This window comes from Pinus tabuliformis, chromosome 4_1 (assembly GCF_031772625.1).
Source record: "Pinus tabuliformis cultivar Carrire ecotype Pingquan chromosome 4_1, CPIR1, whole genome shotgun sequence".
NCBI classification, from domain to species: Eukaryota; Viridiplantae; Streptophyta; class Pinopsida; order Pinales; family Pinaceae; genus Pinus; species Pinus tabuliformis.
The window spans coordinates 189,833,903-189,845,140 of record NC_142303.1 but is presented as its reverse complement, the minus strand read 5'-3'; positions in this window follow the sequence as shown (position 1 = coordinate 189,845,140).

Genomic DNA, 11,238 nt, shown 5'->3' with positions numbered 1-11,238 from the left:
TTTGGAGTGGGAGAGGTTCTTGTAATCATGACAAGAAGCCTTTAATGCCACATTTCAGATCAGGTGGTATTAAAGCCCGGTTGATTAACCCCACCTTCAAAGAAGGTTATCTCAAAGCCGGTTATATCCGAGCTAGTTATATTAGAGTAAGTTATACCAGAGTAGGTTGTATCATGAAGCAGGTTGTATCATGATGCAAGTGGTATCAGATCAGAATTCTTGATTGATAGAGCAATCTATATGCTTGTTTGACTTGTAAGGTGTTCAAACAGTAGAAAGAATTTAGCTGTTTGATTGTTTGTAAACTGACTGTTGTGTGAGTTTGCGGAGGTGAAGGGAAAGCTATTGATAGCTAAGTCCAGGAGAGGAAAAGAAGGAAGAAGGGCTGAAGGCATTCTTCTTATCCCAAAGGACTTCAAAGCAATCCTTGAAGCACAAAAGGTTTGTTGCAAAAGGTTGCTTGAATAAACTCTTTGTTAATCTTGTTTGAAGTTCTTTTGTTCATTTTGATAATGACAACTTCTACAAGTGAGTCCTCAAATTATTATTTCTTCACAATATTCTTTGATGAAGACAAGAAGCAAGACTTGTTCACCATGATGGATATGGTGAGAGAAATGTATGAGTATGGAAGGAAGAGCATCATACTTAGAGAGCAGTTGAATTCCATGAAGGAAGAGAAGCAGTTGCTTTCTGACAAATTGCAGGGAATGGAGAGGCAACTTCATATTGCAAATATGAACCTAAAAAGGATGCATGAGTTGGAGACACAACTCCTTGTTGCCAAAGTAGCCTTAGTCAAGTATTAGCTTGAAGAAGAGGTAAATAATTCTAGTTTGTCTTCAATTTTCTCTAAGAATGTTTATGTTGGTTCTTTTGAAAAACATACCAGAGGCATAGGTTCCAAGTTAATGTCCAATATGGGCTATGAAGGAAAAGGCTTGGGAAAACATGCACAGGGTATTGTTGAGCCAATAATAGTTGAGGAAAGGCCTAAGTATTTGGGTCTTGGCTATGGACAGTCTTATGGAGAAAGTTCCAAAGCTGCCATGAAGACAATTGAAACAGTTCCAAGGAGTCTCACTTCAGGTCTTCTACCTCAGGAGTGTAAAGGTTGTATTCATGGGGAATGCAATAGCTTGAAACATCATTTTCAGGAAGAAGGTGTTCATAAGCATACACTTGAACCAGAGAGTTGTGGAAACTCTGAAAGCCTTGAAGAGATTGATGGTGTTCCAAAGGGAGCCACTTCTTCATTCAGTTCACCTCCTCATGAAGGTAAAAGAGGTGAAAGAGAAAGGTATAAATTTGGTTCTAATCATATTCCTTTTGATTATGTTAAGCATGATAAATTTCCATATAAGCATGGGAAAAGAATTGCATGTTCCTTTTGTGGTTTGGATAACCATAATGTTTCTAGATGTTGGAAGAGAATGGCCACATACAAGAAACTTTTGAAGGAAAAGAAGAAAAGAGCCAAAGGTCCATTGGACAAGGCAAATCATGTTGTTGAGGAGATGCACATGTGTTACACTTATTGCCATAAACAAGGACATATTGTTGAAGGTGTTGGACTTTGAATCCAATAATTATTTCACGAAACTTGAAGAAGGTGGGAAGAGAAAATGGTAGGAATGGAAAGAAAGATTCCATGATTGATGTGTTTTAGGATGATTCACATGTTGATGTGTAGACAAAGGAAGGACCTTTGAAATGGATTGGTAAGAAATGGTTAGAGTTCTTATCCAATTAAGATTTCATGTCTATTGATATATTGCATCTATTTTCATTTCTTTGTTAATGGAATGCAAGTTGCAGGGTTTTACCAAGAAGGTGAATGGAGAAGTTGAGTATGAGACTCACTTTATTGCTGCAACATTATGTTCATTTCAGCTTCGAAAGTACAATGTACTTAAGCGAAAGTTGAAGGATGAAATGCATGCATGAGAATGATGTGCATGAACACAGGGATGCTGACGATTTCCTTGTATTTAAATATGTATGTGTGATTAACTTGAAGGGTTGATTACTTTGTTGTAAACATGCATGTAATGCAATATTGACTTGGGAAAAGTTGATTTGGTCTCCAAGATGGAGATAATGATGAAGTGTTTCATCTTTGAAAAAGAACTTTAGGGTCAATTGTTTCTTTTTCTACATGCTTGACTTGAAGGGTCAATTGTTTTAAAGGCATGTTTTATTGGCTTGTTATCTAGTCAATCATTTATATGTAGATGTAAGACATGGAGGTAATTCACAAGATGTGAAATCTATTTCTTTTGAAGAAGCAAGAGTTTAGGCCATCCAGTTGTTGTCTATAATCCTATTGTTGTTGACAGTATGTTAAACAGGTACAAATGAAAATTTTCTGAAACAGATGTAACTTCACATTGCTTTGAGCCACCTTGGATCAATGATCAAGGCAGAGAAGTTCAAACTACCTTCGGTAACCTTCTCAGCATGAGTTCTGCATGAAGTCAAGGAGGAAGATAGTTCTTCTTAGGAAGACAAGCACATCTAGGAAGGGAGTGTTCAAAGGCTTTGGTTCAGAGGCACTATGCAAGGCAAGTGTATGGAGGCTGAAAGAAGAGGGTGAGGTACTCTCATTTACTATTCATATCAGTATATCAGTCTTTTGGAGTCCAAAATATTTTTAGTGGGAAGGTGTGATCCAAAATGGATCTAGCATAAACTTCCAAGTCTAAAAATATTCCTCACAGAGGAAAATGAAAGTCAAAGGATGCTCTTGGGAATAGTCTCATTGTGTAGATCTTTTAATCTGAATGTATTGCAATGAGAATGGACCAAAATTAACTTCGGATGAAGGAGTTATTGTAAAATGAAAATTGTCCATTGTCCTTAGAAAAGGAGACAATTTCATTAATCTTCAAACTATATTGAAAATTTTGATCTTTGGTATAGGCTCACGGGCTAATCCACAACTGACACATGGCAGGCCGGCATTAGGCCACATGGCCTTGTTTGATTGGTTGAAAAGGAAAGCGGGCAATCTTATATCACATCGCAAAAAGCCAAAGGGAAGACTTAACCAAAGGCGTGAAGGCTTGCGATGGGCCGATTGCGATGAGCGTTGTTAGCCATCGGATCAAAAGGGAATCAACGGTCGAGATGCGGTTGGTTATCACAAATCAGAGAGGCAAGACTGCGGGCCATGGAACCAGCGATATGTCGACCGTCGATATGCTGAAACACTGATAAGTGATATTGCGATACTCTGATAGCACCGATCAGAGCGATCGGAGATTAGATCACATGCGATGGGGCTGATATGTTGATAAAGCGATCGATGATATTGATTGAATCGAGGAAAAAGGCATGGGAGGTATACCTTTAGCCCTTACGTAGTGCGATTGTGACTTGCGATAAAGTTCAGACCCGATGGGATTATAAATGCGATTGCATATAATTTGAAATCCAGATTTGCAAATTTTATTTGTATTTATGTGTATTTTGGTTTCTTGGCCTTACACCTATGCGATTGCGATATTGTGACCAAAGGCAGACCCGATGGGATTATAAGTGCGATTTCATATAATTTGAGATTCGGCTTAAAGACTCATGATGTGTTTTCATGAGTTTTCCTGTGTATTGACGTTACGTGTTCAAATTCGGGATTTCTGCACAGGAAGGCCAAACTACCGGGGTTCTTGTACTCGCTAATTCATTTCCATTAGAAATATTCTCTCGCACCTGTGCGACACTGTAAGTAGGCATTTTGTAATAGGAATGCATTATGTAATGCGCAGAGCCATAGAGCTAGAAGCTAGAGGGATAGATGTAGAGACAGAGGGATGACTGCACGGAAAGGAAGACAGAGGGCCAGTCGAAGAGATGCAGAGCCGTCGAGAATGATTCCTCATGATTGCACACAGAGAGATGAATATAAGGGTCCAGCATAGAGGAAGGTGTTTTAGGGGAACCAAAGAGGTTTTGGTAACTTTCCAGGGGGTCTGGAGGCGTTATTCTTGTGGATTGGAGGAGTTCGAGCCATCTTAGGGATAAATCCCATTGTTGTGTAGAGACTCAGGGAGGAGCTCACACATTGTAATAATCCGAGCCAGTTAGAGGAGAACAGAGAGAAGCCATCAAAGGTTGGAGGCAGTTATTCTCCTTACAAAGAGCCAAGAGCCAGATCCGAGAGCTAGAGCCAAAGCGAGAGCCAAGAGCCAGAGGTAGAGCGAGAGCCAGAGACAGAGCGAGAGCGAGAGCCAGAGTGAGAGCCAAGAGCGAGAGCCAGAGCCAAGAGCTAAAGCCAGAGCTAGAGCTAGAGCTGAGAGCCAGAGCCAAGAGCTGAGAACCAGAGAGCCAAACAGCCAGGGATAAAAATGGTATTCTAAGCCCATTGGTTCAGTCATAACCTATTGGAGTTGAGTGTGGAACTTGTAAAAGAATTCAACCATAATCCCAAAGAGTCTAATCGAGTTGATTAGAGCTCAAGGAGACGTAGCCCAAGAGGTTTGGGTGAACTCCATATTATATTGCTGTTATGTGTGATTGCATATTACTACATTATATTCATTGTTATATGCTGCATATCAGTTTAAGAAAATAAACTTAAGGCATTTGGTCAGTTAAAGGAAAACTAAAAGAATACACCTATTTCAAGTTCTTAATTCTGCAATTATCAATCATAAGCATAGATCTGGGGAATATATATAATCTTTGGAGTGGGAGAGGTTCTTGTAAGCATGACAAGAAGTCTTTAATGCCCCATTTCAAATCAGCCATCCATCATCTCTCCCACTGCGGTCCACATTCCTCCATTGGCTCCACATAAGGTTAGGTCACCCCTTCCCCTTGCCCACACCTTGGTTCAGGCCTAGAATGATGCCTGGAGATTGATTCAACTAAAAGGAAAGACAAAATAATATTTGGCCACATTCAACAGGAAAATGTACCATAAAATGCAAAAGATGGTAAGGTTAAACACATTTAGCATGTGGTAAAAAGCCAATACATGAGCTCCACCCCATCATCATGGCCATCACCCTAGTTTGTACAGGTTCTACGAGCCTCATTCATCATATAAGAACCCATGATTGTCACAACCCCTGGTGGGTAATGACATGCCCTACCTTAAAAGGGGATATTCACTGCTATATCTAATACATCATGCTCTCACCCTTTGAGCCCCGAGCAATTAATCAAAGAAAATCATAAAAATGTAAAAGGCTTATAAACAAGGGTGGAAAAATCAGGCTGGGGCACCTCATGTACTATGATTTCTCCCTTCTATACATTATAAACCCAAGTGTGGGCTTCCCTTTTATTAGATACCCTTGTACCCCAACATATAGCCTAGGGCTTCCCCTTCTCATCCCCTACTTCATTCACCTATTTGTCACATGGCACCACCTTTTAAAGGATGTACCTTGAACATATTATCCCCTTCAGAAGTAGAAACCACCTAATAAGTTAATTGGTTGATCCAAATTGGAGTTAGGAGACATTGGCACATCCCGAAACCCATTATGGAAGGGCATGGCATTATGAAGTCCCCACCTATGGTTGATGGTTGGTAAGCTCATTTACTCGATTTATCTAATGACTTGTTGTACTAGAAGGCTAGGGACACATTAGATATTAAGCAGGATTGTAGATGGTCTCCATCTTGGGTGTGGTCTCCCTCTATGGGGTCCTAATCCTCCATAGGGCTACATTGACACATGTAGGGTGTGTGTTGAGAGACATGGACCACCACAACAATAGAAAACACTCATGGATCCCCGAGGATAATCAGAGATGCTTGATATACTCCCATTGGACGAGGAAGATGCACCTGGTTCACCTTTGCCCAGCTGACCTGAAAAATGTACCATGCACTTAGTAACTGACCCAAGACTTGTAGGATGATGTGGCATCTCATACACCATCATCAAAGCCCTTGCATATGATCTACATGCATTTTCGACCCATTTGGAGGCCCATGAGGTTATTATTGTGCCCCCACACCCATGGGAGCACCACAGGCTTATTGTTTGGATAACAAGGGGCCAACCCCTTTTCCATCACTTTTGAGGGTCCTACTCTTCATTATGGCACTCATGGACCTCATCAGGCCTCTTAGAGGGCTCTACGACATGTATTATTCATCATTTGACCTCTTAAGAGGCATATTCTTTCATTTTTGAGCTAGTTTGGTGGGCTTGTCACCAAAAGTTAGAATATTAGCACATTATTTTATTTTTGGGGCTTATGTAGGCCAAGGAAACTAATTATAACTCCTCATTAGTGTATTAATACAAGTGAATGAGTTTATTTTCTCATCATTACTTTGGATTATATCTCTTCTATCTCTTGAGAATTTTACACTTTTTCTTGGAGGATGAATTAGAGCTTTATGGATGAATTTTGATGTGTGGATTTGGTTTATATTGTCTTGGATCTTTTCTATTGTCAAAATGTGGATAGTTTCATATGTTCTATTACATGCCTTTAATGCCATTCTTGTTTTACTTTATACATTGGACTGGGATTTTCGCTATTTTTAGGGCTAATTGCTGCATGTGTTTAATACTTAAATTATGGAATTTTGTCTGTATATAGCATCTATCAATGCATGGGCCATGTAATTTGAATGAAATCTCCTAGGGGTAATTCTATCAACAAATTCATCTTGATAAGCCATCACCTTTTGCACATCGAAGTATAAAAGCTGCAAGATTGCTTCTCTTTGACCTAGAAGGCCAAAAAAGTAGTCTTGAGGCCTCGTTTACTAAGAACCAAAGGTCCCCATTCATATTTGTAATAGAATCCATTCTACCAAGACTAAGGCATTGATCTACCAAGATGTGGTCACTTAAATTCAATTCCTTTTCACCTTTTCCTAGGTCTAGCCAAGTTGGGTCACCTAGGGAATCATTTTCTCGACAATATAGCCCTCCAAAGAGTTCGATCTCCTAGCCTATTCTGCACTAGCATCTCCCCAAGGCCTCCTCCAATTTTGAAGCCATTTCGATGGTGTTGTGAGAAAAACCAAGCCCTAGGTCCGAGATCAAACTTTTCCCTAGTATCCCCAAGGCTAGTGCCTCATAGGATCAATTCAACACCTTTAAGTGAATATTCTTTCTTTGATCCTTTCCCCCTCCTTGTATGGGTTAAGAACATCATTGGTTTCTAAACTCTTACCTCCTAACCTAGGCTGGGTCCACTTGGTCCTGTGTGGTCTCGTTCCTTTTAAATGACAGTTCTTCAAGAACCATCCAGGATACCAATTTTAATAAGGAATCTAGGGATTGAGGAACTCTTTCACAGGTCATATTCCCTAAACCTAACCCTCAAATCCTCTCATCCTTCTCCTAGAAGGAATTTCACATTGCTTAGAAGGAAAGAAAGCTCCATTATTCAACCTCTTCTGGAAAGAGATTATTTGGGTCACTCTATATCCACTTATTTAATTATCATTCATTTGTGACTCCATATATACCAGGTCTCCTCCCATTAGTGAAAGGTCGTAAATAGTAGGGAGCCTTAGCTGAGGTGACAGTGGGCTGAGTTTCCATTTTTTGCCCTTAGTCTACCATTTCCCCTCTAGGGATCCCCTTTAGGTCCCCCGCTAGTTTAAGCGGTAACATTTTGGCGCTGTTGCGGGGGAGGAAGAAGGTCTACCTCGCTAGTGAAGGTATACCTACCTCCCTAGCAAATTGTAGGTGTGTTCAGGTGTCATTGATTTTTGAGCCTTGAAACTGAAACTTAATTCAAGATCAACTTAAAATTTTTCTCAATTAATCTAAGGAGCATTTGAAACATTAACGAAAACATTTAGAGGTCTAGGCTAGAAACATGTTCTGGCATCGTTAAATGTAGGAGTTGTTGTTGTTTTCCAGCGTTGCATCCTGGGGGTGAAATCTCGTTCCATGTATGGAAGTGTATAGTACTGTTCTATAGTAATTTTGGGTATATCAGAGGTGCTCCACACATGGTAAGTATATGGGAACACACTCATCGAACGGTTACACATTAGACGACACTACTACAGACTGCACTCCCACGTATCATCGCGTATATTTTGTGAGTCCCCAATAGGTTGTTATCCATCCATAAATAACCAAGTCTTCCACCTTGTATATCTTGATACACTGAAAAAAACATTTAGGGAGATTGGCTGCCATACGTTAAGTCCTTTGTTCGACAAGGTGTGTATTGCAATTCACGGTTTCTTGGTAAACCTTTATGGCTAGATTCCCCTCTTTGATTTATTTTTGTTGTTAATTTATAAAATCAATTAATTGACTGCAGAACAACAGACTTACTATATAAATACTCAGTAGATATTTGGTTGAGACTAATGAGAATAGTTCCCAAGTCCACCAATGAACAAAACCCCTCTGATAGGAATCCTGACCCTTTTGCTTCTTTTGGAAATATTGGTGCTCCTTATATGGCAACGTTTTCCCTTCCTGAATTTACCATTGGTTATTTTCGACCCCTATGGTTCAAAATATCCAAACTGGTTCTCAACTGGGTTCTCCTCCACTTGAACAATATCACCCTCTAGTTGATACTAAAGTTAACTCTTTTCCTTATTCGCTCGTTCGGTCTTCTTCCTCTTCGTCTAGTGAAAGCCTGCAAGCTAGTAACCAGGTGGATAAGAAGAAGAATAAAAGGGATATTAAGAAGAAGAAAAATAAGAAAGGGGGAAACAAAGAAACCATTGCTATAGATGCAACTAATGTGGAGAAACCTTCTAATCAACCCCATAAAGTGATATCCCCTTACATGCTTTTTAAGGGTGACCACCTTATTAGAGATTGTCCTGGTATTCCTAAAGTATTAGAAGTGTTGTCTATAGGCTCACATCGACCTGTGTCATAATACTCTTGATATCATGTTGGTGACAAACTCTCAACTAGTGATAATAAGGTCCATGGGAAAAAGGGTAAAGTAAACTTTTCCTGTAAGTTTTTTTTCCAAAGGAAAATCGTAATCTTTCATTATGAGGAAAAATTACATGTAGTGGATGCCAGAGGCATATGCGATAACTGTAGGTCATGGACCTTGTCAAAAAATAGTTGTATCAAAATGTGTGGCCTTGCCATTCCCTGTACCAATGTTCAGTCTATATGTCTCTTTATTAATAGAAAATATGAATATATACATATTGTTTTGTCTAAAAATTGTCAGCAAAACAAAGATATAATTATGGCCTTTCAACCCTATAGTACTCATGATCTATATATGGCTTGTGATGATACTGATAGAACTCTGATCCCTGCTGCTCAACGATTATCCACAAGCCTCGGGGTAGTAGCGAGCCCTCCTTGGAAAGTTTGTCAGCATCTTCATTGTATTCCCTGTATATGTGATGACAAGATGCTGTGTTAAAAACTACTTTGAGATTAATGACTACATCCAAAATATTTTTTAGTGAAATAGCATGACAATGATTTTTGTTGTTGAACCAATTGATGATGATTTATGAGTCACCAAAGATCTGTATGGTAGTGCAGTTATGAGAAAGTGCAAAATGCAGTAGGTGTCTGAGAGTGATAAGCTTGGAAAAATTATTTGTTCCCTCCCCTAGTCCTAATTAAACATTATAGTAATGCTGTTCTGAGAGGTATAACAAGAAACCCCCTCCGCAACCATGTGGTTGGGCAGCCCCATCAAAGAAGGCCCACGACTGTGATTTATCAATCCGTGTAGGGCCCGAGATTTTGTGGGTGTGTGGATTTGCCTCTTCTGGGATGTCATGATAGATAACCACTACCTTTTCAATGAGAAGTGGCCAACAACAGATTCGTTCTTAAAAATAATGTTGTTTCGGGTAAGCCATAAGGTCCAATAGATGATAAGAGGTAGGCAATGTTCCTTTGCTCCCTTGTGCACTGTAATCTAATGGTTCCATGCTTCGAGGATAGAAGAACCCTTCCATGCATTTTGCATAGAGAGTTGTTGTGTAATAGCTTGCCAGAAATGAGAGACATATGGACAGAGCAAGAACAAGTGCTCGTTTGTTTCAAATGCTTGTTTGCATAATACACACCAAATCGGGTCGTGTATAGATTTGTGCATGAGGGCTTCACCTGTGGGAGTTTTATTACTTAAAACACACCACATGAAGAGGCGTGCCCGTGGGGGAGTTTTCAATTTCCATCGTTGTAGCTATTGGGTTGTGTTATATTCTTTCCACATAGTTAACATGGGGTTTGAGGAGTACCCGTAACCCCACTTTATGGGGTCCGGGGAAACACCCCAGAAAATTTTGATTTTGGACCCTATGTTAGGTTGGGCGGACCCACCTATGGTTTTGTGCATGATTTTTGCACATGTTTTTTTTGGATGCGATGATTTTTCGGTCCATGGTATTGGACGCGATGGTTTTCAGTCCATGGTATTGGATTCTTCAGCATGTATAAATATGTATTGTAACATTGAAAGAACATAATGAAAAATCAAGCTGGTAGTCCCGGTTTTGGGAATTAAGGGAAATCTCTGTGTATATGTGTTTTATGTGTTATGATCTCGCATTGTTTATTTTCTGTGTTTTAGAATTCATATGCAGGTAATTTCTGTATGGGATTAAAACCTACATTTGATATCAGAGCTATTTTTGGCTTCAAGGGGATGCCTTTATTGTTGAGGGGTTTCGCTCGGGCCTGTAGTAGACCCTGTTTAGTGGGAGGTTTGCGAGATCGATTCTAGTGGTGAAAGAAGATGGTGAGTGGTGGAAAGATAGAGATCGAGAAATTTAATGGTCAGAGTTTTGAGTTGTGGAAACTCAATATGGAGGATTTGTTGGTGGATAAAGATCAGTGGATCGTGGTAGATCCAGGTACTAAACCAACGGGAGTGACCGATGAAGAATGGAAGAAGTTGGATCGAAAGGCAAAGAGCACAATACAGTTGTGTGTCTCAGATTCAGTATTGTTGAATGTATCAGGGAAAGATACAACCAAGGCTTTGTGGGACATGTTAGGGACTTTGTACCAATCTAAGTCTCTGGTGAATAAAATGTTCCTACGGAAAAAGCTGTATAACCTGAGGATGAAAGATGGAGACTCGGTGACAGAGAATTTGAATGCATTTAATACTGTGGTAAGTCAATTAGCATCTATTGATATTAAAATTTCAGATGAAGATAAGTGCATTAGTTTGTTGTGTTCTCTACCAGATTCATGGGATAGTCTGGTTACTGCAATAGGTAGCAATGCAACTACCTTGCATTTTGATGAAAAAGTCTCATCCTTGCTGACGGAGGAGATGAGACGGAAAAAT